This window comes from Mirounga angustirostris, unplaced genomic scaffold, assembly GCF_029215605.1.
Source record: "Mirounga angustirostris isolate CCGP_5_RB_7025 unplaced genomic scaffold, mMirAng1.0.hap1 SCAF_8, whole genome shotgun sequence".
NCBI lineage: Eukaryota > Metazoa > Chordata > Mammalia > Carnivora > Phocidae > Mirounga > Mirounga angustirostris.
In genome coordinates, this window is record NW_026991716.1 from 11486912 (window position 1) to 11513636 (window position 26725).

Consider the following 26725-nt stretch of genomic DNA (forward strand, 5'->3'; position numbering starts at 1 on the left):
AGATTTTGTCACTTTCTGCTAGATTTCACTAAAATAACGTGGATGGGAAAAGCGAAATAAATATTAGGATGGCCTGGGATGTTTTGTTCTTTTAATTTTCTCTGACTTGTTTGGGGATATTGGAGCTGGCTCTCAAGTTAAAAATAAAACGACTAACGTGAGGAGCTGAAGTTTTCATCCTATGTAATAGAAACTCCGATGTTGACGGGGCCACCGAGTGTTCCCATGTCAGGGAGGAGAGTGTAGTCTTGCAGGACTATGTGCTCGGCTGGTGGGTGGAGGGGGCGGTGGTCCTAGGACCTGGGTGTACCGGCTCCCTTTTGGGGGCATCTTCCACAGCCCAGCTGCCTTCCCTTTCCCTGAGTGCTTTGCTCACCCAGCCGTAAGTCTGTCTGTGCCACAGAAGAGTAAAAGCCTTTGCTGGGCCCACACATTGGCCATCTGATTATCAGCAGCCTCTGTTCTCCTAGATCATCCGGCTTCCTTATCAAAGCCATCTCTTTTTGACCTTGGTTGACCATGGTGGACTGCCCGCAGAGCTCAAATGATCTCTGTCAAGGCTGCATATTAACTACTGCTCAAACTTGTCCGAATCCTAGGACACAAGGATCTTAATCTTGGTGTGTATGTGTGTGTGTGAGAGAGAGAGACAGAGACAGAGAGAGACAGAGGGAAGGAGAGAGGGAAGAGGGGAGAGAGGGGGGAGAAGAAGAGAGAGGGAGAAAGAGAGGGAGGGAGGAGAAGAGAGAGGGAGGGAAGGAGGGGGGGAGGGAGAGAAAAAGAAGAAGAGGGAAGGAGGGAGGGAGGAAGAGAGAGGAGAGAGGGAATGAATATGAATAATGAGCATTTTGGGTGTACAGCCATCGGAGACTTCTGCTTTTCCTCTGGCATAGGAATAAGCCCAGACAAAATCTCTTCTATTGTAAAAGTTTGGAGGTGGATACTGTTGCTTTGAAGTCAAAATAATACTAATATTTATTGAGCCCTTGTTATGGGCCAGATACCATACTAAGCGCTTTACATACAGTGTAAAATTCAATCGCCACAGCAACCCAGCGAGGTAGTTATTATTATTAGTCCCACTTCATGGAAGAGGAAGTTGAGGCTCAGAGTGGATAAACAATGTGCCCAGGGTTGCAGAGGCTGAGAATGACGGCACTTTGGATGTGAATCTAAGCAGTCTGACTCCAGAGCCTGTTTCATTGTTTCCCTGATCACAGAAACGGTGTATATTCATTTTAGAAAACTGGAAATGCGGAAAAGAAGTGAAAGGCAAATCCCCTAAAAGATACCCATGAACATCTTTAGTATTTCCAGTCCTATACCCTCTTTAACTGGGATCATGCTGATTGTACCATTGGTACGCTGCCTTTATCACTGGCCCATGGAAAGGGGAACGCATCCCCATGCCGTTTTCAGTCCTGCGTAGCGTGATTGTATTGCCCATATAGTTTTCCATCTTGTAGGTAACTGTAATTTACACAAATAATTTGATGTATTGAGCATTTAATTCTCCAGAGATTTTGCAATTCTTAGTAATGCTGTGCTGGATTTCCTCAAATATGTATCTTTCCTGGACAGCTCTGCTTGTTTTTTTAGGATACATTTTTTTTTTTTTAAGATTTTATTTATTTATTTGAGACAGAGAGAATGAGAGAGACAGAGAGCATGAGAGGGAGGAGGGTCAGAGGGAGAAGCAGGCTCCCTGCCGAGCAGGGAGCCGGATGCGGGACTCGATCCCGGGACTCCAGGATCATGACCTGAGCCGAAGGCAGTCGCTTAACCAACTGAGCCACCCAGGTGCCCCTTAGGATACATTTTTAAAACGGGAACTGTGGGTTCAAATAGTAGGGGCCTTTATAAGGTTTTAATACATATGATTAAAGTACTATATTTTAGCACTCAGTCAGCCATGAAAAGGAATGTCCATGTGTCTGCACTCCCGGTTAGCACTAAGTGCTGTAATTAAATAACAGGAAAACAAAAATCTTGTCAATTTTGTAAGTCGAAAATTACATTTTGTTTTAATTTTCTTTTGGGTGCGTGTGGTTTTGAGTGAGGTGGGACTTTTTTTTCTCATGTTCTGTGTTCTTTATGTATTTTTAAAAACTATGTTCTCTGCTTATTTTTGTATTAGGATATATGGTTTTTACTTATATATATATATATATATGCATTTTAAATAAGGTTGTTAACTCTGTTAATGGTGATACAAATATTTTTCCCACTTTGATATTTTCCTTTGACTTTTATTCATGGTGAATTTGATACACAGATACTGAAAATGCATGTGTAGTCAAACATTTTTTTTTCTTTTATACCTAAAATAGCCTTCCATGCACCAGGGTCAGATAAATATTCACCTATAATTTCTTCTAGATCTTTTATTGTCTCATAGTTTATATTTAGAGCTTATTTTGATGTGTGATCTCAGGCATGAGGATCAGATGAATCTTGCCAAATAGCTCATCAGTTTTCGCACGCCATTTATTTAATACTCTCTTACCCTACTGATAGGAAACACCACCTTTATTATGTACTAGGTACTTTTATGAACTTGGTATCTTTCTGAGCTTTATATTCTGTTCTCTCCATCTTTGTAGTTTGGCGTTTTAGTTTGGATTCTATGGCTTTCATAGTGACTAACATGTGCAATCTTAGATTCCTCCATATGACTTTCTTTTTCCAAAAGTCCTTATCTATTTTTACCGATTTATTCATTCATTCTGCCATGTAAACATGAGGCTAATTTGGTCATATCTTTTCAAAATAAACGTTAATGGTCATAGATTACATTTTAATCTAGAGAGAATTGAAGTCTTTATACTTCTGCAAGTTTTGATCCATGTATTTAGTCTTACTTAAGACTTGTATTGCCTGCCTTAGTCAAGCATTGTCTATTTTCATAGGATTTGAATATTCTTGTTAATTTTCCTTAGAGATTTTATAGTGTTGGTTACAATTGTGCACTTGGTCTTTATTTCTCTTATGTTTTCAGTTTATTGCTTATTTATAGGAAAACTCTCTCCCTCTCTCTCTCTCTCTATATATGTGTATGTATATAAAACACATATATAAATATGTGTGTACATGTACATCTCCTAATAACTGGCCATCTTATTGACCTCACAAAGTTGCAGTAGTGTTTCTGCTAATTCCCTCAGATGGTCTAAATAGGCAATAATAGCATTTCTTTTTTGGGGGGGGAGGGGCAGAGGGAGGGGAAGAGAGAGAATCCCAAGCAGGCTCCATGCCCAGCTCAGCATGGAGTTGCACACCTGGCTCGGTCTCACAACCCTGAGATCATGACCTCAGCCAAAATCAAAAGTTGGAAACCTAATTGACTGAGCCACCCAGGCGCCCCAATAATAGCTTTTCTAATAATGAAAATATTGTCTCCTACATTGTATTGTTTTTAATTTTCATTTTTTTTCCTTCGAGAACATCCCAATGCCATGTTAAATAACAATGGTAGATCCAGGTACACTGACTTCATTCCTGAATTTAATTACTGACTTTTTCTTTTAACTTCTAATATGATGTTGGCTATTGGTTTATGGCAGGTATCTTTTATTGTGACAAATAAGTAGCATTCTATTCTGATTTTCAATACCCCTTCCCACAGAGTATTTTTTTAAATGTCTTTTCAACATTTTATTTATTTATTTATTTATTTATTTATTTATTTATTTATTTAAGAGAGAGAATGAGATAGAGAGAGAGCATGAGAAGGGGGAGGGTCAGAGGGAGAAGCAGACTCCCTGCTGAGCAGGGAGCCTGATGAGGGACTCGATCCTGGGACTCCAGGATCATGACCTGAGCCGAAGGCAGTGGCTTAACCAACTGAGCCACCCAGGCGCCCTCTTTTCAGCATTTTTAACAATGATAACTTTTTCTATTGAATTAGTGATGCTGTGAATGGCACTATGTAAACCCTGTATCATGTCCATGCCTGGAAGCTTTGAAATTACTTGTCCCCCAAATTATTTAACTCAGGTCCTTTTTCTGTTGTTGTATTACGAAAGCCCACCCCCCTGCCTCTGCGCAACACACACAATATTTTTCTACAGTAATTTTTCTGGTCAAGATTTTTACTTCTCTAATTCAAGACATTAACTTTTCTAGGATATCTGCCATTTCCGTATTTAAAATTTTATTAACGTAGAGCCAAATTTTATGTATTCTTAAAATTAAAAAATATCCTTAATATTTTTGGTTTTATTCTACTTCTCCTTTTTAATTTGGTCTAGTTGTCATTCTTTGGAAGATTAGATTAACTAGCAGTAAATATATTCTATTCTTGGGATATTTTTCCCAGAATCCTGGGATTGTGACCTGAGCCGAAGGCAGACGCTTAACCAACTGAGCCACCCAGGTGCCCCTTGGCATTTACAATGTTAACATTTCTTTTGAATGTACCCCTTGTCAGTAAAAACTGATACTCCTGTTTAATGCTTTAAATATTTAGTTCTGATTTTATTTTAATGTATCACTTTTTTTAAAGTTCCATTTTATTTTTTTATGCTTTTATTTAAGTAAGCTCTATGTCCAAGGTGGGGCTTGAACTCACAACCCCAAGATCAAGAGTCGCACACTTTACCAACTGAGCCAGCCAGGCGCCCATAACACTGCTTTTCTTTCTTTCTCTCTTTCTTTCTTTCTTTCTTTCTTTCTTTCTTTCTTTCTTTCTTTCTTTCTTTCTTTCTTTCTTTCTTTCTTTCTTTCTTTTTTTAAAGATTTTATTTATTTATTTGACAGAGAGAGACACAGCAAGAGAGGGAACACAAGCAGGGGGAGTAGAAGAGGGAGAAGCAGGCTTCCTGCAAAGCAGGGAGCCTGATGCGGGGCTCGATCCCAGGACCCTGGGATCATGACCTGAGCCCAAGGCAGACGCTTAACCACTGAGCCACCCAGGTGCCCCTAACATACTGCTTTTCAATGTGCAATTTCCTAGTGTTCCTTTGCCCCAATCGTCTTTCTCTTCACTATTATGGGTTTCTTGCAGAAAGCATAGAAGTCATTCTTAAGTTATGACTGCACCAGAGATTCTTTTGCTTCTTAAAAGAGAATTAATACCTATCTTCAGTGTTGATCTACTTGTTCTCATTCTTGTCATAGTTTTATTCTTTTTCCTTTTATGATTCCTAAATGTTTCCACCATTTTCCATTTCCATGTGATAAGAGATATTCTCTGACAGTTTTCAAGTTACAGTGTTTAATTTTTCAGTTCTCTTCTTAAATTTGAAAAAAAAAAATGACCTGTATTTCTTCTCTATGAACAATGTCCAGAAGCTTGTTGACCATACCTTCTCTTTGTGACAGATGAGATTTGTTCTCCTTTGGGGTTCTTCTTTCCTTTAAAAAAAATAGATATATAGATATTTTGATTCAGCTGATCATTATTTTTTAACTGTTTGCAAATTTTCTTGTAAGAATTATCTAGATAACCTGCATCGTTCTCTAACTATATTCGTTCAGTTGTTTGCCGTTTCTATGGTTTGATTACATATTTTTTTAAAGATTTTATTTATTTATTTGAGAGCAAGAGAGAGAGAGAAAGAGCACAGGCAGGGTAGGGGCAGAGGGGGAGGGAGAAGCAGACTCCCCGCGTCATGGGGCTCCATCCCAGGACCCTGGGATCATGACCTGAGCCTAAGGCAGACGCTTAACCGCTTAACCGACTGAGCCATCCACGTTCCCCTTGTTAGAATTCTTGTATCAACATTCTTTGCTGTCAGAGCTATGCAGTTTGTTGCTTGCTTTCTTCTGTTGCCAACTAGAAGTCTAAGGCCAACCTGATTTTTCTTCCATGTTAGTTACCTGGGTACCTATATTTTTTTCCTTCCTCATGTGATGCTAGCGATCTTCTTATTTTGACCTCAGAATTTAAAAGTTTCACTGTAAAGTAAATAGAAGACAGTTTTCCTTAATTTATATATGTGCATATGTAGATGTACCTATGTCTGTTTTCATTCCTTTGTTTTCTCGTACAGAGTGAGCTTTTTTTTTTTTTTCCCTTGTCTGGGAACCAGCTATTTCTTCAGTTCAGAAAACTTTTCTTACATGGTATCTATAATAATTGCTTCTGTGATATTTGTTCTGATTACTCCAGGAACCACAAATATCTATATCTTGGCTTCCACTTCCGTCTTCAGTATCCATTATAATCTACCTTTTTGTCTTTTTGCTCTCTGTTTGGTATGGTTTTTAAAGTTTGTTCTTCACGTCACTGATTTGACTTTTGAGTGTTGTCTTTCCTTGTTATTGGCCCTAAGGTAGCTTTAAATTATACGTTTGAAAATTAACAATTGAAAACATTCCTAATTATTTTTTTTTATTTCAGTCAGTTTCTTTTTGGTCTCTTATCTTAATCTTTCATGTCTTGTTCCAGAGTCTGTGTTTTCTTCCCCCCCCCTTTTTTTTTGGCAAGCAAAAATCACATCTGTTTTTTTAAGATTTTATTTATTTATTTGAGAAAGAGAGAGAGAGAGAGAGCACAAGAGCATGAGCAGGGGGAGGGGCAGTGGGAGAAGGAGAAGCAGACTCCCCCAACGTGGGGCTCAATCCCAGGACCCTGGGATCATGACCTGATCCTTGGTGCCCCAAGCAAAAATCACATCTTGTTTGAAACTTATTTCTATTTCCAGTAGTAACTTTTTTTCAAAGTTCTCTTCTTCCTTCATTTCTCGGATGTTTTATGTTGTATTATCAACAAGTCTTTATTGGCCCAATGTTGCATAGTTTTGGCTTACTCATCATTGAATGGTTAAAGGTCTCGCCCAGCCTGGAACTTGTTCTTAAAAGATCCCATACCTTCTGGAAAAGATAAGATTCCTTCTCTCAATTGGAAGCTGGAGGCTTGGTTAAAATTTACCAAGTGACATATGTGGTCTAGCAGCTGTGCAGACTGGGAGGGAGCTGGGGCCATGGGCACTTTCTGTTGTTCTTCTTTGCAAGGTTTCTGCTTTGTGTCGGGTGAAGCCACCGAATGAGATAGTTTCCTGGTCCTAGATTTCTCCCTGACTCTACTTTCACTCCACATACCCTGTGTACTGCTGACTGAATGCATCTGCTGTCAGGGCCCTGCGGTGCAGGGAGACCTCCCACCCAAGTAGGGTAACCTTGGTCATGGTGGTGCTAATGCTAGGTTCTTCTACTCTCATACCTTCTGACTGCCCGTGATCCAGAGCCCAGCTAGTGGCTTTGTTTCCTACCAGCCGTCACTACCAGCTTTCATTCCTTCAGTTTAGGATGGGTACTCACAAGTTTCTGTCAGAATCTGTGCTTGTTTTCTCCTCAACAGTGCTGCAGTACTATCTCAAGGAGAATCACAAGTCCCATCTGTGGATCAGCCTTTTACATTACACTTTTTATGTTCTATTCAAGCAAAAATGTCTTTAAAATGATGGCATGTGTCTGGTGCTCTGCTCTATTTTCCAGCACAGACTGTGCATGTTTTCTCCTATATTTACATTCTTTGGTTAGTGATGTTGAGATTGATGCAGAGTGCGGCAGGGGGAGAGCCTTCTTGAAGAAAATCTGGTATTTAGGGGCGCCTGGCTGGCTCAGTCGGTGGAGCGTGTGACTCTTGATCTTGGGGTCATGAGTTCCAGCCCCACGTTGGGTGTAGAGATGACTTAAAAATAAAATCTTAATAAAATAAAAATAAAATCTTAAAAAAAAAAGGAAATCTGAAATTTAAAGACCTAAATTTAAATTTCCAAAACACAGATGGAGAGGACTGTGAATTTTATAAAACATTTATGAAGTTCTCCTAAATAATGAACTTCCCCAGGACACCTAGCACATAAAGTAATTTATAAAAGTTAGGCTTACATGTAAATTGTCAGACACACAGTCTTTGTTTATCGTGATCTACACCTGTATCTCCGTAATAGTCCCCACAAGTGTGAAGCTGATTGTTCCAGTTAGGTACAGAAGGACACCCGAGTGGCAGCCAGTCACTTCCCCTGCGATAATGCTCGTTTCACCCTTTGACTTTTCCTGGCAGCATAGGTTCTGGTTTTTCAGCCTAGAACGTGATTGCTTCACCCCAGAAGCTTCAGTGATCCTTGCAGGACCTCTCCTACTAGGGAGAGCAAGCATGCCAGCATATTTTAAGGAAACAAAGAACAGTAGTGTCCCATGTCTTTGAATAAGAGTGGAGAAATCGTTCTTTCCACATCTGAACACAACGTAGTCAGAAGCAACAAAATATAGCAAAGCGCACAGGGGCAGAGGATGGATGGGCCAGGGGCTTAATGGATCCAAGGTACTTTATTTAGTGACTTGCATTTTCTTTCCTTTCACTGATCCAGCTTCAATCATTGTCAGCAAAGATGGCTCAGAAAAAGAGACAGCTTGGAGAGAGAGAGGGGAGGGCAAAGGAGGGAGGAAAGGACAGAGAGGGAGGGAGTGGAAGAAGACATAGGTAGAGCTGGTTTGCTTGCTTGCTGGAATATCCAGGTCACAGACGATTCTAGAACGGAGGGAGGGCAGCCTGCTGGGGCTCTGTGGAAGGACCTGGACTCAATGCTGTGGAAATGTCACTGTGCACCTTGCAGTTCGGGCTGGAGATCCATTTATAGCTTAAGACACAGCCTCGTGATTTTTTTTCCTATGAGACTTTAATCTCTTGTTTACTGATAAAATTATATATGGGAAGGAGACGTGATAAGAAAACAGACGAAGAATGTTGCACCAATCCCTCACCCTGGGTTGAGGGGCCTTTGTCTATAGAGTGAGCTGCTTCCTGTTCTCTGCCGCCTGGCACGTCAGACCAGCTCATGGATCTCCAAAATCACATGTTGTGAGCTGCAGTCCTGCAGTTGACCACCTTAGGATCCCTGATTGATGTCTTTGAGATTTTGGATGGGAAAAATGGACAAGGAGCCATCATTACAGATTAAGAAGGAATGATTAGGGGGATACCTTTGACCTAGGGTATCTTTGTTTCCTGTGAACACATTTTGATGTAAGGCAAGGGGTGGTACCAAATGATAGACCATGGTTGCATGAGGCAGATGGGGACATTTCTGTGTGTTTTGACATGTCAGATGGAAACACACCTGGCTCCTGCAAGTCCCCCTTGGATTTCCCACCCCAGACACTGACAGGCAATATATTTTGAAATTGCACATGAATGTGACAGTGACACATTGGAATTTGCTTTCCATGGTTATCCATGAACTAACACATCCCTGGCCTTGGAAACACCTTTCACATCCAGGTATCCACCACCTGTTTAATGCTGCGGCTTTCTTAGTGGCCTTGCTTGATTACTGAATATTGATTGAGCATATGTACTGTGCAAGGTGTTCTTAATATATAATTTCATCTCGTCACAACTCATTTGAGTAAGTATCATCATGCCCGTTTTGTGGTTAAGCGAATATAGACTTGGAAAGTTTCTGTAACTTGTCCTAGGCCACATAGCTAGTAAGCTTGGAGGCTCATCCCAGGGTCTCTGACTTGATTTTTTTCCTACTGCACCATACTGACTCGATTTTCTTACAGAAGAGAGGCTAAGTTTCTTCTAAAGATCATGTCATCCCAGAGTCGCTTACCTGAGAGTTCCAGCATCTCTCCTCCTGAGCTTATCCCTTTCCCCAAACATCATACCTGTTTCCCATGTGTCTTGAATAATCCTGACTTGTGAGCAAATGGTCTTACAGAAGGAGGAGGAGGGGACTGTGTCCCCACAGTGTTGTCTAAGCACAGAGCATTGTAAAGATAAGCCCCTAAGGAGTGCAGGGATCATGAGCTGTATCCCCAGCTCTGTTCGAAGCTAGTTCTTTGTGGCTTTGGGGAAGCCATACCCTCTCCGTTTCCACATCTGTGAAGTGAAAGGGTGAGAGTAAGGGATCTCCCTCAGGTCCATTCTAGTGCTCAGCTTCTGCAGTTAATATGCACCAGAAAATAGGAAGCCTGAACAATATAAAACAGAATTTAGCGCTGTCATAAAATGGAACATACACAGTGAGTTAATGGAACACATGGTTCATGATACAATTCACTGATACTGTGCCCTATGGTAATTGGCTATTAGTAGGAGCAGTTCACATAAGTGACTATAATTTGTATTACTTTTACACCATTAAAACATTTTAAAATTATTTTTCACTCCTTGGTTTGTTGACTAATGTCTATAATTAGTGGGTTTTCTTTCTTCTGATATGATACATAATGTCTATGTGTGTAATTTACATATAACTTAGACATCCTGGGTCTCACCTTCTAACAGGTGGGCTTCTCTATATCCTCCTCTTCCAATACCTAAGTGTGAAGCATTTTCTTTATCCCATTATTATCTTTTTTTACTGAGGGGCTCTTGGGAAGTATTTGCAGCTGTTCCCCATTGCTCAGATCTGGTTAAAGGGCCTTTACCAATCTCCCCTTCACAGAGTCTTATCCTAGGAGAGGACCAGACAAGGAGACCCCTGGTTTGTGGATTCAGCTTCCATGGCCCTTCCCACCAGGTCCTGTTCTTTTTGGGGGAGATTGTGCCTCCTGATGCCAACCTAGAAAACCCTGGAGCAGACCCAGGGACCAGTGGGGACTCAGCCCATGTCCCTCATGTTACAGCTGTGTTGCCTGCAAGCATCCCACATGCTGCCTGCCCTGAATTTTGCCTGTGGGTGCCCCCCCGCCCTCATCCCTTCTGCAGCCTGGATGCCTCTTTGCCCCATAACTTCCTCTCCCTGGTATCCTGTTTGCCCCACTTGGCATTCCAAGCCTCACCTACTTCTCCTGCCTGTTCTGTTCTTGTGGTCATGTCCTCTCCTGCCTCTCTAAACCTCTGCCACAGAGTTTACATGTGATTTGTGAAACTCAACTCAGACATCCCAACAAGCCTGAGTCAAGCCTAGGGCTTCGGTGAGCTCACCCCATTTATGGTGGGGTGGGGCCTCTCTTCCTGCTGGGTCACCTGCACATCTCAAAACTTGCCTTTCCTTGTGGAAATTTGTTTTAAATTATGCTCTGGCTGCCAGAGGCTCAAGGCTGGCTAAACTCAATTGTGGGGCTGTTGGAGGTACCCCCCGGAAAATTCTATTACAGGATGGAAGGTGGAGACTGGGAAGAGGAGCGGGTGCCGTGAGGACTGGTGCTGTATCCCTTGAATCCTGGCTTCCCGGGGTGGCGGGGGGCATGGGGGCCTGAGAGGAGAGGTGTAGAGAAGGGTTTAGATGCCCTCAGGCAGGAAAAGAGCCAGAGAAAAGAATGGCATCTGAGAGAAGGACTAGTCCCAGACCTGCCTTTAGGGGGCGCCTGGCTCTGGGGCCACAAATTCTGAAACTGGTGAGAACCAGGCCCTTACCAGTTCCCTGTGATTCTGGGTAGATGGCCTTTAGATGTGGTGGCATCAGCCCCGGGGGGCTGCACCCACCTACACCGGGGAACCCCAGTGTTCCTTCTGGGGGCAGTGTATAGTCTTTAAGATAGCAATGTGCCAGCCACTTTATATTTATGATCTCATAATTAGCATATCATATTACATTGTATTATAATAATTCCCACTTCACAAAGGCATAACTAAGGCTCCCAGAGTTTGCCCATGGTCATAGCAGAGTATGACCCCAGCTTGTGATTTCAACGTGTTTCTGTCATTATGGTAGGCATTAAAATGAAGTGAAATCAGCTTTTATTTTTTTTTTTGAAATCAGCTTTTAAAAATAAGAGAGTTACTGTAATTTATCTCCCGATTCAGAATGTTGGCTGATGATGGCCTATGCTGGAATTTAAAGGAAAGTAAAACTTTCGATTCTTCAGTTTAAAAAATCAAAAGTTTTAAAGGACAAGTATTTTTCAGAGGGCAAAACACTGACCCGAGTATATTCATATTGAAACAATGTGTTTCACTGGTGTTAATGTTGACAGGGTAGAAGTGGGAAAGAGTTTCAGAGCAGAAACCCCTGGGGCCTGAAGGGGAGGCACCTTGGGGGGGCCAGAGGGGAAGGATCCTGTAGACAAACTTTACCTACTTTACGATTTGGGTCAGGACAGCTCTGCTTCACCTTCCCCTGGGATCAGAAAAAAGACATTAAGCCAGTTCCTTGGCTTCTGCTTAACTCACAAAGGACAGTTTAGTGTGGGGGTAATATTCATTCCTTGAATTCCCTTGGCGTGGGTTTTGAAAACTTTTAAGATTTATGGATTAGTTGAGAACCCTCATTCTGAAATGCATGAGAATTTTCTTCTTGCAAAATAGATTCCACTTGGACAAAATCTCCCTAGTTGTATTTCTCCTCTTGAGTTACTGAAACAAATAGATTTTAAGTGTCTGGCTGGCTCTCCACCGCATCCTGTTAGAAGGTCAGAATGGAAAAAGATGGGTGTTAGCAGTGCTGCTGGAAGAATAAACTCGAAGCCCCCTGGGGAACCTTGGAACTCCATGTCTCATCCAGTATCCTAAAGGCACATTTTTTTTTCTTTCTCTTGGTATAAAATCAATGCTGCCACCGAGCAGTTTGCTCTAGTTTGCTCTCGGTGCCTCATTAGAGTGAAGACGTTAATATTAGGAATTTTGTGTTCAGTTTTAGCCTTTTGATGGGGGTTTTTCTTTTTTTCCCTTTTTTTTTTTTCTTTTCCTTTTTGGACTACCTGTGTAATTTCAGGAACAAGCCTGACTTTGTTACGCTTCCTTAATCTTACCTCACCTGGCCTAGATAACATGCATTCCAGATTGAATTGAGAGTTTGCAATGAGGCAGCTAAGCAACAGGCTCTAACAGCTGGGTCATTTTCTAAGAATCAAAGGACGTGGCTTCAGTTTCCAGGTCTGGCTTTGGCCTGCTCGGTGAGAGCTGACATTTAACTTGTCTCAGCCTGTGCACTTGGGGATGATTAAAGTGGCTGCCTGATTCATAACTTATAGGTGATTACACTTGTAAAGTATTTGGAGGCCCTCTTCTTTCATTCATTTATTCAAACAAACATTTGTTGTTGAATGAATGGTGACTTTGATTTAAAAACACTACAGACATAAAACACGGGGCAGTTTGTAGATAGCAATCTTTTTTATTTGCTCTCCTAAAGGAATTTCATTACCAAATCCTCGTGAATCTTGAACGTCGAGAAGAATAATCCTTTCCTTTGTTGGAGTTTTAAATTTAGAATAATCAGACAATAGTGAAGCATTCTGTTCAAAGCATTCCTTTTAGGCTACCCATTTATTATACACCGCTCTTAAGAAGAGATGAATTTGATTAGCGTTGAACATTCAAGTCGGTGTTTTTGCATTGCTAATACTGGGGAGAAATTTTCAAAAAGTTGTGCCTGCTGTTTAATATTATTATATAGTCAACTTTTAATTATCTGTACTGATGGAATATAATCAGCGATGTGTATACTCCACAATCATTTCCCTTGGCTTTGGGAACCATTGTAGGATGCTCTTATTTACCTTCCATTATGGTTTTGCTCAGACTAGTATTCATTCAAATTGTGACACATTCTTTGTGCACACAGCTGATCATAGAAAGGAAGGATGAAAAGCCCAAAAATGTATCAGGGGGTTAGGGAAAGGTCAACTGGAATTAAAAACATTTATTACAGATAATACACAGAATGAATGATCCCAAGATTATTCATCTTGATGATTAAATAGAAACTAATGGCCCTTCATTCACTGCAATTGCCTAAGGAGAAAAAAACCCACAATAAACCACTTACAAGTTTTCTGTGTACTGTTCTTTTTTTTTTTTTTTAAGATTTTATTTATTTATTTGACAGAGAGAGAGACAGCGAGAGAGGGAACACAAGCAGTGGGGAGTGGGAAAGAGAGAAGCAGGCTTCCTGCCGAGCAGGGAGCCCGATGCGGGGCTCGATCCCAGGACCCTGAGATCATGACCTGAGCCGAAGGCAGTCGCTTAACCAACTGAGCCACCCAGATGTCCCCTCTGTGTACTGTTCTATTATTGTTTCCTCCTTTTGCATTCTGAAATTTTGTAGAAGCAAACCTGCTTCAGTCACCCCAGTAACCTGGCAGCAGTAAATGCTGTCAGATCTCTGACCTCCAAGGCATGTTGTGCATACCGCTGGGGCTCCAGGTAGGCCTTTTGGGGGAGGAGAAGGGCTATAGGAGTCTTGACCTATTAATGTTTCTAAATAATGTCACTGTTACTTGTGTTAGCGGTTACTGTTTATTACTAAAAACACCTCTTCCCTTTTTGTTATTCAGGCTAAGCTTTTTTTTAATGGGTAGCAATTATAGAAGGGAATTTTTGGAGGGTTTGTCTTCTGCATAATGGCCTTCTGGATTTCAAAGGTCTTCTCCTCATAAAAATATATTTCTGCATCAGCCTGCTCTAGAGCCCCTCCCCTCCTACCATTTTTAGCCCTGTGTGGTTCATTCACCTGAGAGATTGTGAAATTGCTTAGTTCGTGCTTTGGAAACCAACAATGGGGCTGGCTCTTCAGTGTGAGAAAAGGGATGATCCGTAAGCATGAAGGTGTGGACACACAGGAAAAGAAAAGCATCTTTGGCCACCGTTTGGTGTGGGGCCAGTCCTTGGTAACTCAGGAGGAAGGTCTCTAGCCCCGCTCACCTGGCCTGCAGGTCAGTGGAATCTGGTTGCCATCGTTGGGCTTCAGCAAGTTGGAAATTGCACTTGGTACCTTCTGCTGGCTTGCCCGCCTGCCATCTGGTCAGAGCTTCACCTGCTTCCTCTCCCTTGCAGGTGATGCTGTAGTATAGCTGTTCAGATGCGCCCCAACACCTCATCACCCCAGCTGGACACCAAGCAAGGGAGAGCCTTGGGAGGGGTGAGGTGTGGCTCTTTGGTGGAGGCCAGTTTCTAAGTTCATGTTCTTGCCAGCCAGTCAGCATTGCAAATACCTGTCAGCCTGCAGCCACCACATGCCCTGGAGCAGAGCTGATCGCACATTTGGGAAACAGACTCTGTTACCTGGCCCCATGTCCCCTGCTCTCCCGCTGCCCCCCATCCCCATCTTTGCTGACATTCGCATCATTTCCACATCCAGGAGCCAGCGTCCTTGTGTTGTTCTCACTTATTCCCTTGTTCTGACCTGCTCTGTACAAAAGGAGAGGAAAACCAGTGTCCGAATGTCTGCTCCCTGTGTGGTTTGGGCCACATACTTTTATATACATAATTGAACTTTAGCTTTGCACCAACTTTCTGAGACAGGTGTTTGTCTCATTTCACAGCTGATGAACTTGAGAGTCAAGCTAATAAATAACTTCCCCAAAGTTACAGAGCTGGAAAGTGGTAAAACTAAGATTAATACTCAGCTTTGATTCAAAATCTTTTCTCTTTCCATAAGTGTGTGTGTATGTGTGTGTGTGTTCCTTTTTTTTTTTTTTTTAATATTCCACTTCCGAGGTTTATTCCTACCTTTAAAGAGAAAGAGAATCTTTAAGCCAAAGGAAAGATTCTAATTATAGCGTTTCAGGTATCAGTGAGTTGTTGGAGGGCTGTGGTCTTAAAACCATACCACACTAGCAGCCAGCCCCTGCAAGGTGTGACAAGCCCTGTCACATGCATCAAAGCACCATTCTTGATGGACTCTACTTCTTTTACTGAATCCTAGCCTCCTTGCTTCTGTTTCTAAGCCCTGTGGAGAACTCAGTTGCTTCTCTTGGCTGTGCTGGCCAGAGATGTGTGCTTTCCTGGTTGCCTAATAAAACTTGAACCAATGTTGGGAGCGCAAATATTTTATATTCCAGCCTCCTCTCTCACGGTGGATTTGAATTTGGCATTTAGGAATAGGCTTCCCCTTCCATTGAAAGTAGCTTTATGTTGTTTATCAGGGGCCCGCGAGAGACAGTCCTCCCAAAGAAACATTTTCCTGCCCCGCTGCCGTAATGGTGACCAGCAGAAGGTGCGGTCCCTACATGCCCAGCAGGGCTAAGGGGTGTGGGCGAGCACATCCGTCTTGTACCCTGGAGACTCCCGCCGCTGACGAAGTTCCCTTGCAGAGCCCAAAGGAATTTTCCTCCTTCCACCGGCGGTGTTTATAACCTCTAATTTGCTCACCATGCCTCTTGTAGAAAGGGGTAGGAGCTGAAGCCACTGGCAGGCTGCCACCGAGCCGCTGCGGGCTCGCGTCCCAGAGAGCGGTGGCGCTCCCTCGTGGGTGCTGGGATGCAGATGGGGCGGGCGGAGGGAGGCCCGAGCCGCCGCGGCCCGGCCCCGCCCCGCGGCCCCGCCCCGCGGCCCGGCCCCGCCCCGCGGCCCGGCCCCGCGGCCCGGCCCCGCCCCGCGGCCCGGCCCCGCCCCGCGGCCCGGCCCCGCCCCGCGGCCCGCGCCCCGGAGGTGTGCGCCTCGGCCTCGCGGGCAGCCAATCAGGGAGCGGGGCGTGGCCGTAAGGCGCGGGGAGGAGGAGCTGAGATGAACGTGTGGGTGGGTGGCCCCGCTTGTTGGAACAGCTCCTTTGCAAGACCTTACAATAAGTGTTGAGCTTTGCTTTTTTTTTTTTTTGGACTCTGTGCCTGACAGTGAAGGGCATAGCCCTTGCTGGGGATGTGTCCTCATACAGGCTCTACCTTGGGAAAGGGGCTCCTCTGTGTCGCTGCGGCAACCATCACCTGCAGCTGTGGGCCTGGAAGTGGGCTCTGACCTCATTCCCCGTAGTTTCAGGGGATGGGAGGAGGACTAATTAGTCCCTCATTAAGCACTTACCACGAAGTACAGTAATTCTCCTGAAAAGGGAATCTAGTCGCGGAATAAAAACCAGACACACTTGCAACATCGGAATACAGAGTCATTTTAAATAAAAGCTTTTTGTAGTTGGGGAAGATGGTTGTGTTTTAATAGGGTCTTTACGTAATGGTGTTACAAAGGGATCCTTTAAAATAGGATTTTCAGGGCACCTGGCTGGCTCAATGGGTAGAGCATGCGACTCTTGATCTGGGGGTTGTGAGTTCGAGCCCCACTTTGTGTGTAGAGATTATTTAAAAATAAAATCTTTAAAAAAGAAATTAAAAAAAGTAAAATGTAATTTTAATATTTTTGCCCATGTTGAAAGTTGTCTCATAATCTGGAGTTTCACCTGAGATTACAGACACATTTTTTTTTTTTTTTTACCCCATCCTGTTTGTGGGCATCCAACACCAGATACTAAATACCAAGATAGGATTGCTTTGTTTACCACGCTTTTGGTAGAAAATAAATGGGAGTCGGAGGGCTTTCTTGACCAAGAAGGAAAGGCTCACTCTTTTTTTACACTGCCTGGCTAGGTTCCAGCTTACTGGCCTAAAAAGTGAAGGCACCACCAGTGTGAGTAATATAAGGCCCCTTGACCCTACTTAATTAAAACAGAGAATATAATAAGCAGAAGACTTCACTGTAGATGCAACACAAACAAACAAACAAACAAAACCCCACAGAACTCTAATAGGTGACTTAACGAGCCCTGATAGCATTGGTTGTGTGTTTTACTTTTTATCACGTCTAGTGTTTCAGAGACATCCATCTGAAGGCCTCTGATTCTTCTTCTCCCCCAGGGCTGCCTGCCTCTCACACATTTCATTGCTTGTTGGGGTTAACCAGTAAGAAAGAGACCAGAATGGAGAAAAAAACGCAGAAACATGGTCAGGATGATTTAAAATTCAGATAGTGGTTACTACCCATAACGGATGCTGTGGGGAAGAAAGCTGTTGACAACAGTATCGGCCAAAAGCTATGTTTCACACACCTCTGTTCATGTAAGTTATCGAAGGTAGACTCCTTCCTCTCGGGATTCACATCACTGTCTGCTATGGAGTTATGGTGCCCCTTGTTACTGTTCCAGCAATAAGAGGTTCTGTTCGATGTCTTCATTGCTTCTCCTCAGGGCCTTTATTTGCTCACTCTCCACGGAGACCCAGCCAGGTCTGCTGCTGCTGGATGGGGAAAGATACAAAGCTGGTAGTATGGCATTCACACTCTGAGCCAGGACCAAAGGTCAGTAGCCTCAAGTTCTGATCTTGGTCTTTTGGAGAGGGAAGAAACCTTTGCCTCTATGCCTATACCTGTCAAAATTGAATTACAGGGGCGCCTGGGTGGCTCAGTCGTTGAGCGTCTGCCTTCGGCTCAGGTCTTGATCCCACTGTCCTGGGCTCGAGCCCCACATCGGGCTCCCTGCTCAGCAGGGAAGCCTGCTTCTCCCTCTCCCACTCCCCCTGCTTGTGTTCCCTCTCTCGCTGTGTCTCTCTCTGTCGAATAAATAAATAAAATCTTAAAAAAAAAAAAATTGAATTACAAAGGTTTTAAAAATTTTGCTATTCTAAAATAAAAGCTAATAAAGCTTTTCTTCATCTCTTTTGGTTATCTGTTCTGTTTCTCTCTAATATTGAAGGAAATAAAGAATTCTCTCAATTTGCCCTAGTTTTGTGTCTTTTAGGTTCCTACATGACTTCCTGTTCCAAGTGGGCAGTTTTGGTCCCTGGAACCTAATGTATTCTAGAGAGCATTCTTTGACACCTTTAGTAGCCACCGTGCTTAAGAATTAAACAATTGGCAAATAAAGCCATGAGGAACCTTCAGATTATTTATCCTTGTCCAATCTAAATCATCAGTTAATGCCACATTTGAAGGTGGAGAAATAAACCTAGGAAGTAGCTCTCATTCATTACGGTTGGTGAGGACCAAAGTATAAACTCACCAATGTGACAGAGAGGTGTAGGATGTTTATTTCTTTATGGATATTCATAACTTGGGCCTATAAAGTAAAAAAAACAAAAAACAAAAAACGGCATTAGATTAAATAGATCTCCTTCTTGATTTTAATATGATTTAAAGAATGATGATGTACACTGCTTGTAGGAGCATAGATTGGCATAGCCATTTTGGAAAACAGCTCGGTAGTGTTGTATAAGATTGCATGTTCACGTACCTTGTGACCCAGCCAATCCATTCTTAGGCTGCACCCCAGAGAAACTTGGCTTCTGTGTATTGCTTCTAATGGAAACCTCATTGTTTCGAAGAGGGGGGAAAAATTAAAAATAACACTAGAAACTAAAAGTGAGCATTCTGTTGTGACACTTCATAGATTATATACACATTGCATGCATTCTTGTGTAGGTTTCAAATTGTGGCGTAATACACGTATATATTTTTGGATTGAAAATTTTCTCCCATTTTCATGAGATATAATTTGACATACGGCACTAGTCTAAGTTTAGGGTATGCTGCGTAACAGTTTGACTTATGAATATCGTGACATGATCAACACGATAAGTTTAGTTAACATCCATCACCTCATGTAGATACAAAAAATTAAAAGAAAGAAAAAATATATATATTTTTTTACCTGTGAAGAGAAATCAGAGTTTACTCTCTTAGCCACTTTCGTATATATTATAGAGCAGTGTTAACGATAGTTACCAAACTATATAGTTAACTATAGTTTGTTAAAAATACAAATATTTTTAAGGTGATAATGTATAACGTAAGCCAGACTTTTCTCTTGTTACTTCTACATTCTACCCATTTCATAGTAGAGTCCCCAGAGTCTTGACATCACACAGGAGTGGTTGGAAGGTCTGGTCTGACAGTGAAATCCCTGGGGTCCTGTGGGTGGCCGTGGGGTATAGGGCGAGGCTGACAGTAACCACTAAGTGGAATGAGCTAGAAGACACAGAAACCCCCAGGTCTCCCCTTCCTGTGAACACCCAGAAAATCTTGGGGCACGGAGGAAAGAGGACCCAGCAAGCAAGGCTTGGTGACCTCTTGGAAAATCCGTATTTATTGCCCCAGCAGTGACGAATGGTTCCAAATGTGGACAGTCAGCGTGGATAGGTTATTACGAGAAACTTGCTCTTTTGCTGCCCACTGTTCTTTCCCGAACAAAATATGGCCTTTTGAGTGAGGTAGGATTTGGCATGTGTGTGATGATGTAATCTGTTATGCAGCCAGGCAAAGTGTCACCGGCTCAAAGGTTCACTCTTGCAGAATTAACAGCGGATCTGCGAGAAATTGGTCCATGTGGGAGTAAGAATTACAATCAAAGTGGAAAATGCACACCAGCACCAGTGTTCAGTCCTGAAGTTCTCTGCTGCTGAGATGCGTCCTCGCTACAGGGTCGGGAGGTCCTGGAGGCGAGGGCAGCCGTCTCCAGGGAATCCTCAGCTTCGTCTTAAGCAGCTGAGCAGAAGAAGGTGTGACAAGCTGGTTTGCGGAGGTGGAGCCCGGCTCTCGGGTTCCATTAAATGAGTGTGTGAAATCAATACCCAACTGAACATGGGTCACGAGAACACCCAGAGGCCCCCCGTGTAGCGTGGTCTTTCTCAGACTAATTCTCAGACAGGAAAATGTGCAGCATGGCTCTTTTCTAAAATAGTTTCGACATCATTTATGTAATGTCAATGCATCTGGAAGTGAAAATGCTAAGAGTTTCATTTCACTAAAAGTGGAAATTTTTTCTTTTCTTTTTTTTACTTTAACCTTTAACTTTAGATCACAATTAGTGGCGTTTTCACCACCGTGTGGAGAGTATCAAAGTGTGTGTATTCACTGACACATCGCGCCAGTAGCTACTGAGAATATTTTATGCGCCAGCAACTGTGTAGGTTGTTAGGGAAAATGCGGAGAGATGGTCAGTGACACTCACGGGCTCACAGTCGACAGGGACACAGGACAAATAGGGTCTGTGTGGGGGCGTGTCACCGGGGAAGTGATATCTCAGCCAGATCTTAAAGCAGGAATAACATTTGAATGAGTGAGAAGGGCATCCCCAACCGATGATGCACCAGCATAAAGAGGAATTTTGCCTTATAAATTCCTAAGATTTCACCAGATTTTATGACATGAACACAAGCATCGTGATAATGAAATTAATAGTAAATTCAGATAAAAATTATCTAAGTAAATTGAGACTTTTTTTTTTCCTCTTAACTATGTTGTAAAGAACGTGTTTGCATTATGTTGAAGTGCCCAGTGGTTGCGGCCAATGAATAGAATTATAACTCAGTTTAAAAGTAGTTTAATATTCTAGTGGTAAAACAATTAGAAGTTAAGAATTTAGCATTTTTTATATTATTTTCCCTCTGTAACTCTAGTATGTTTCAAAAAATAGGTGAGCCCCAATTAAAAATCTGACTTGCTTTCCTGTGTCACAGAACTAAAGATGAACTGAAAACAGAAATCTCAAAATGCAATGATGCTAGTCCGTTACATTTCAGTACTTTAGTGTTCATTATGTACATTTGGCCAGTATGCAAGAGAAAGAACAATAAAGGGCCAAATTAAAAGTTTGCTTTGTAGGATAAATTATTACCAGTTCATTCTGCTCCAGTGTGTACTGGTAACACTTGTAAGCAGTTCGTTCTCACATTTTTTTTTTTTCCAAAACACTGTTGCAAAATTGCCTTGCCTGTTTTTCCCTCCTTTGCATAGTCTAGGTCCTTAAATTTCAGCAATTCTAAATCAGAATGGCATCTAATAGGTGACACATGAAATGTATTTGCTATTAATTCAAACATTTATGACATATTCATTAGGCAAATATGTAATACATATTTATCAAGTCACATTACTCTGTCCAGTAATTAAAAGAAAGGGACGAGGGGCACCTGGGTGGCTCAGTCGGTTAAGCGTCTGCCTTCGGCTCAGGTCATGATCCCAGGGTCCTGGGATCGAGCCCCGCATCGGGTTCCCTGCTCCGCGGGAAGCCTGCTTCTCCCTCTCCCACTCCTCCTGCTCGTGTTCCCTCTCTCGCTGCGTCTCTCTCTGTCAAGTAAATAAATAAAAAATCTTAAAAAAAAAAGGGGGGGGGACGAATATGTATCTCTATCTTTTTTTTTTTAGCAAAAGAAGTAATTTGTAGTAAGCACTTCTAATTATCTCAGCCAAATGTTTATAGCATTGGAAAGATAAGACTTGTTGTTTGAATCATTTAGATTTTATAGATAATTTTTATACAGAAATACTTCTCTTCTGTTGATGCTTTTGTACCTCTCCACATATATGGCAGATTACTGAAATAATAATTTGTCCTTTAGCTATAGTGAGTAAGACTCTTTTTTATCCCTAGTTTGCTAGATGCAAACTTTAGCCATTTTTATGGCCTTATAGAGATAGTAATGCTAATTAATGTTTTAATAGGAAAATATGTTGGCCAGTAAAACTGTTAAATTTGAAACATGGATTATAAATTCAACTTGGTTGCCCTAATGACAATGTTGATAGTGATAATGATTATGCAATTAATATTTATGGAGTGCTTCTAGAATGCTAAGCTCTCTGCTAAACATTTTACTTACTATTATTTAATTTCCCCAACTACTCAGTTAAAGGAGATGTTTTTAGGCCAACTTTACAGATGAATTTATAACCATTATATCTCACATTTAATAATAATTAAAATATACTGCTATGTTAATAACATATTTTAGGGGCGCCTGAGTGACTCAGTCGGGTAAGCGTCTGCCTTCGGCTCGGGTCATGATCCCAGGGTCCTGGGATTGAGCCCCACGTTGGGCTCCCTGCTCAGTGGGGAGCCTGCTTCCCTCTCTCCCTGGGTCTCCTGCTTGTGCTCTCAGTCTCTATCTTAAATAAATAAAAGCTTAAAAAAAAACAAACATATTTTAAATATTCAAATCTGAAGCTTTGCCCATGTGAAATTTCTGTGTATATATAGTAGATATGTGTGTATAAGTATATATATGCATATGTATGTTTGTGTATATATGAATATATGCATATGCATATATGCATATGTATGTTTGTATATGTATATATATGTTCTTTTGTTCATCCACAAATACTGATTTGTAGACTACATGTTATAGGCTGCTGTGCTAAAATCTGGAGATAGTACAGTGTCTTGCCTTTAAGGGACTTCCAGTGTATTGGGAGAAGTGGACTCATTTAAGATAAAAGTACAAGAAAATCTGATAATTGCTTAATTCTTTTTAAAGATTTTATTTATTTATTTGACAGAGAGAGAGAGCACATGAGGGAGCAGCAGAGGGAGAAGCAGGCTCCCCGCTGAGCAGGGAGCCCAACACAGGGCTGGATCCCAGGACCCTGGGGTCATGACCTGAGCTGAAGGCAGACGCTTCACTAACTGAGCCACCCAGGCGCCCCTGATAATTGCTTTAATAGGGAAAGTACAGGGTGTTGTAGAAAAAAAGGGAAAGAGGGCATCAGCTTCCTAGAAAGTATCAGAGAGGTCTTTGCAGAAAGGAGTCCTATCTCTGAGACTTGATGAATGAGTTTGAAACGATGACGTGCAGAGGGGACAGAGAAGACGAGGGTGTGGAGATGAGCAAGAGCAAGGCAGGGATGGTGAGGTCAGGAAGCCACAGGGACAGAAGTGCTGAGCATCCAGGCAGCTGGACCAGGGACATGGCAGGTTGGGGTCGGATCTCAAGGAGCCTCGCATACTGTCCAGAGGAATGCAGATTCTCTGTGTTGAAAAGCCATCAGCAAATTAATGTCTATAATGTGCCAAGCATGTGTTGAATACTGAGGATAAAAGGGTGGACAAGAATGTACACAGTTTTGCTTTCCTGGAGCTTACTAATTAGTTAGAGAAACAAGCATTAATCAATGAATACAGCCAAAAAAAAAAAAAAAAAAAGTATAAAGGTGACTGGTATAAAAAAGGAAAGTGTTTCCCTCAAAGCATGTCGTAGGAGGTAATGACCTGGCCGTGGAGGTCAGGAAAGTCTCCCCCAAGCGGGAGAGGACTAAACTGAGATCTGAAGGAGAAGAGAATACAGGGTCATCTGAAGAAGGTGGGTGATTTGGAGAGAAGAGGAGATCATGTGCAAAGGCCCTGAGGCCTAGGAGAGCAAAGTGCTCCTTAGGAATTAAAAGTAAGCCTGGAAAAGCTGGAGTGCAGGCTGGAAAAGAGGACAAGGACTGGACCGTACTGGGCCCTGGAGGCCATGTTAAGAATCTAGCTCAATGGAAAGCCATTGCATTACTGTAAGCAGGAGCTGAGGATGGGCAGGAGGAGAATGGGCTGAAGGGTGGCAGGAGTGGGAGCAGGGAGACCATTTGGGAGGCCAATGCAATAGTCCCGGTGAGTCCTGCTACTTGGTGGCCTAGAGCAGGGGTGATGGTGTAGGGGAGAGTTAGAAGGGCCGTGTGCTGGTGATAGAATCCATGACTGGTTGGTTGGGTATCGGGCATAGTTAGGTAGAGGAAGATGTCAGGGTGATGTTGGTGGCCATTGCTGAGCTAGGAAAACAGGAGAGGGCAGAATCCACTGCTTGGATTTCCAGGAAACATCAGACTGGGGGGAGTGGATATCATAAGGAATTGAGGTTTGAGGTTGGCCTTGAAGAATGAATAGGCATTTTCTAGTTGGCAAGTAGTAAAAGGCATGCTAATCAAAGGGAGTGGCATGCATAAAAACACAGAGGGATATAACCAAAATAGTTCGAAGAAATATACACATACACACACATCTAAAAGGGAAATTAATATTGACCCATAAATAACTGTTGGTTTCTTGATAGGCTCACATCTATTTTGTGTTGCAGTGATTCGAAAACCTGTAGTATACAGAATTTGTAAATAGGTAAATAGGTAAAAATGTCTAAGTATTTTTTAAACCATAGACATAATATATAGAAATTCCTTTCTTTACTTCCATATCTTAAATTAGGTATTCACATATGGTTCTTGATTTTGTTAATCTTTCTTCTTTCCAATAAAATGTAGCCATTTAGGGAGGACTTGGATTTTAGGTTTTTCCTTTGTGGTTTTGCATCTGGATTTGGGATTAGTTGGCATTTTTAATTGACTAAAATAACTACGAATTTACTCTTGATTGAAATAGCAACATGTTGATTTCAATTTAGCTTGGGAATTAAAATCGAAGGGCAGCCACATCCAAAAAGAGTTAGTAATGCTAAGACCTATGTAACATATCAACTCTGGGAAAAAATAAGGTGATGTCAATTTTATACTTAATGTTTTTATAATAAATACAGGCGTGTTGATAGCAGATAGCAAGATCAATTTGAGAGAGATGGTACAATACTGAAATTATAAACATGGACTCTGTGAACCATATTGGCTTAAATCCTGGCTTTAACATCTGCTAGCTGTCCGAACGCTCAGATTTCTTGTCAATAACAGAGATAGTAATGATTGCCAGCTACTTTACAGGGTGCAATACAGTGGGGGTAACGTGCATAAAGCCAAGAACATATTAAGTGTTCAGTAAATGTTAGTGATGACTTTGAATTTTATCACCAATACGGTGCTGGACCTGAGTCATCAACAGAGAGGCACATAGAGTTGTGAAAGTGGACACAGGCTGTTATGGTAAAACCAGGTACTGAATTTGCTTCACTTTGTGGCTGGAAGGAATCTTAAGATACCATCAAATTCAGTAATGTTGCTGACATTTTCTGGAGGAGAACTATTTTTTTTTTTTTTTTATTGCTCTGAAGTTTTAGAATCATTAGGAAAGGAGGGGAAGGGACCACATCATCTTGATGGTGATATCCCTGAAGTTAGAAGATGGGGTGGGGTGTGACCCCTGGCCAGAACCCTCTCATCCCCAGTGATGAGGACCTGCTGTGGGTCTGCTTGCTGAGTTTTTGACATTCTGCCATAAAAATTGTGTGTGTGTGTGTGTGTGTGAGAGAGAGAGAGAGAGAGAGGGAGAGAGAGATTATGCAACTATGTTTCTCTTTTCTGTGACTTCAGCTAATGTGAATGAAGGCCATTGAAAGCTGCCTAACTCAGTGGGAAATTGTTTTTATAATTACAGGTCTAGGCATTTTACACTGAATTTCTCTACTGCCGCCCCCTCCACTCCAGCAAAATCTGTGTGGAAAGATCCACTGGGAAGGAACTGACGGCTTATGTTTCTCCAGTGTGATGAAAGCACATGGTACAGGTAAATATCTCCAAAATCTTTAACTAAAAATAACCGTCCTTTAGTGTAAGGTTCCCAAGAGAGTGGTGGGGATGTATGCATACCTATTCTCACACACACACACAAACACACCACATAAACATACATCTAGAGATGCATATTCTCCAGCTATTTCTTCTGTCTGTGTCTTATAAAAATGGAACCCTTGCTTTTTTTGTGGGAAAGAAAATAGCTTCTAATTATTTTGAGATCACTGATTAGGAGGGATGATAAGGCATTGATAAGAAAGAGAGAATTCTGATGACGTGGTGTTCATAAATTCAGCTAGAGAGACTACCATCAGATGATAGTAGGGAATAATACAATATACACTATTACCTAACTTGTTTGTTCCTCCTAAATATGTAATAATGAACATCTTTTCATAACAATGGATGTATATTTACAGCATGATTTTTAAGGATTATATATAGTAGACCATTGAATGTATATCTTAAAATATATTTAATTGATCCCCTCTATTGGACATTTAGGGTGTTTCTATTTTTTTTGGCTTTTATGCTACCATGAATGTTCTTATAGCTTTATATTAGTTGCCATTACTAGTGATTTCCTTAGGGTAACTCCCTTACCAGTAAATTGGAGAGTTTAAAAGTTTTCAAGTGTTAGGACTTTTTGACACTATGTGTTGCCAGATTATTTTTCTATAAAGTCATACTAGTTTATATTTCCAGAGGCAGTATATGGGAGTACCTGTTTCCATGTAATTTTGCCAGGGCTGAGAATTTTGAAAACAAAGAGTCTTGCCAATTGATTATGAGAAATGGTATCTCGTGTCTCATTTTTTTTTTTTTTTTTGCAGGGAGGCATTTATTTGTAAATTTATAAATCATACTATTTTGAAGAACTTTCCTCCAATAGACAGTAGCATGCTTAAAACTTAC

General features: G+C 41.8%; 1 protein-coding gene across 16 annotated transcripts in view; it reads left to right on the forward strand.

The window, feature by feature from the left end:
- The window catches only part of ATXN1 (ataxin 1), a 407605-nt gene that overhangs the window by 132125 nt on the left and 248755 nt on the right, over nucleotides 1-26725 (forward strand). For 14 of the 16 annotated variants that reach the window (XM_064597143.1, XM_054505717.2, XM_045866332.3 and 11 more), the window contains one exon: nucleotides 25674-25802. The gene's annotated coding sequence lies outside the window, so the exon portion shown is untranslated. Of the gene's footprint in view, nucleotides 1-17463; nucleotides 17665-17792; nucleotides 17903-25673; nucleotides 25803-26725 lie in introns of all 16 variants that reach the window. The other 2 variants (XM_064597141.1, XM_064597140.1) reach the window with 2 other exon arrangements.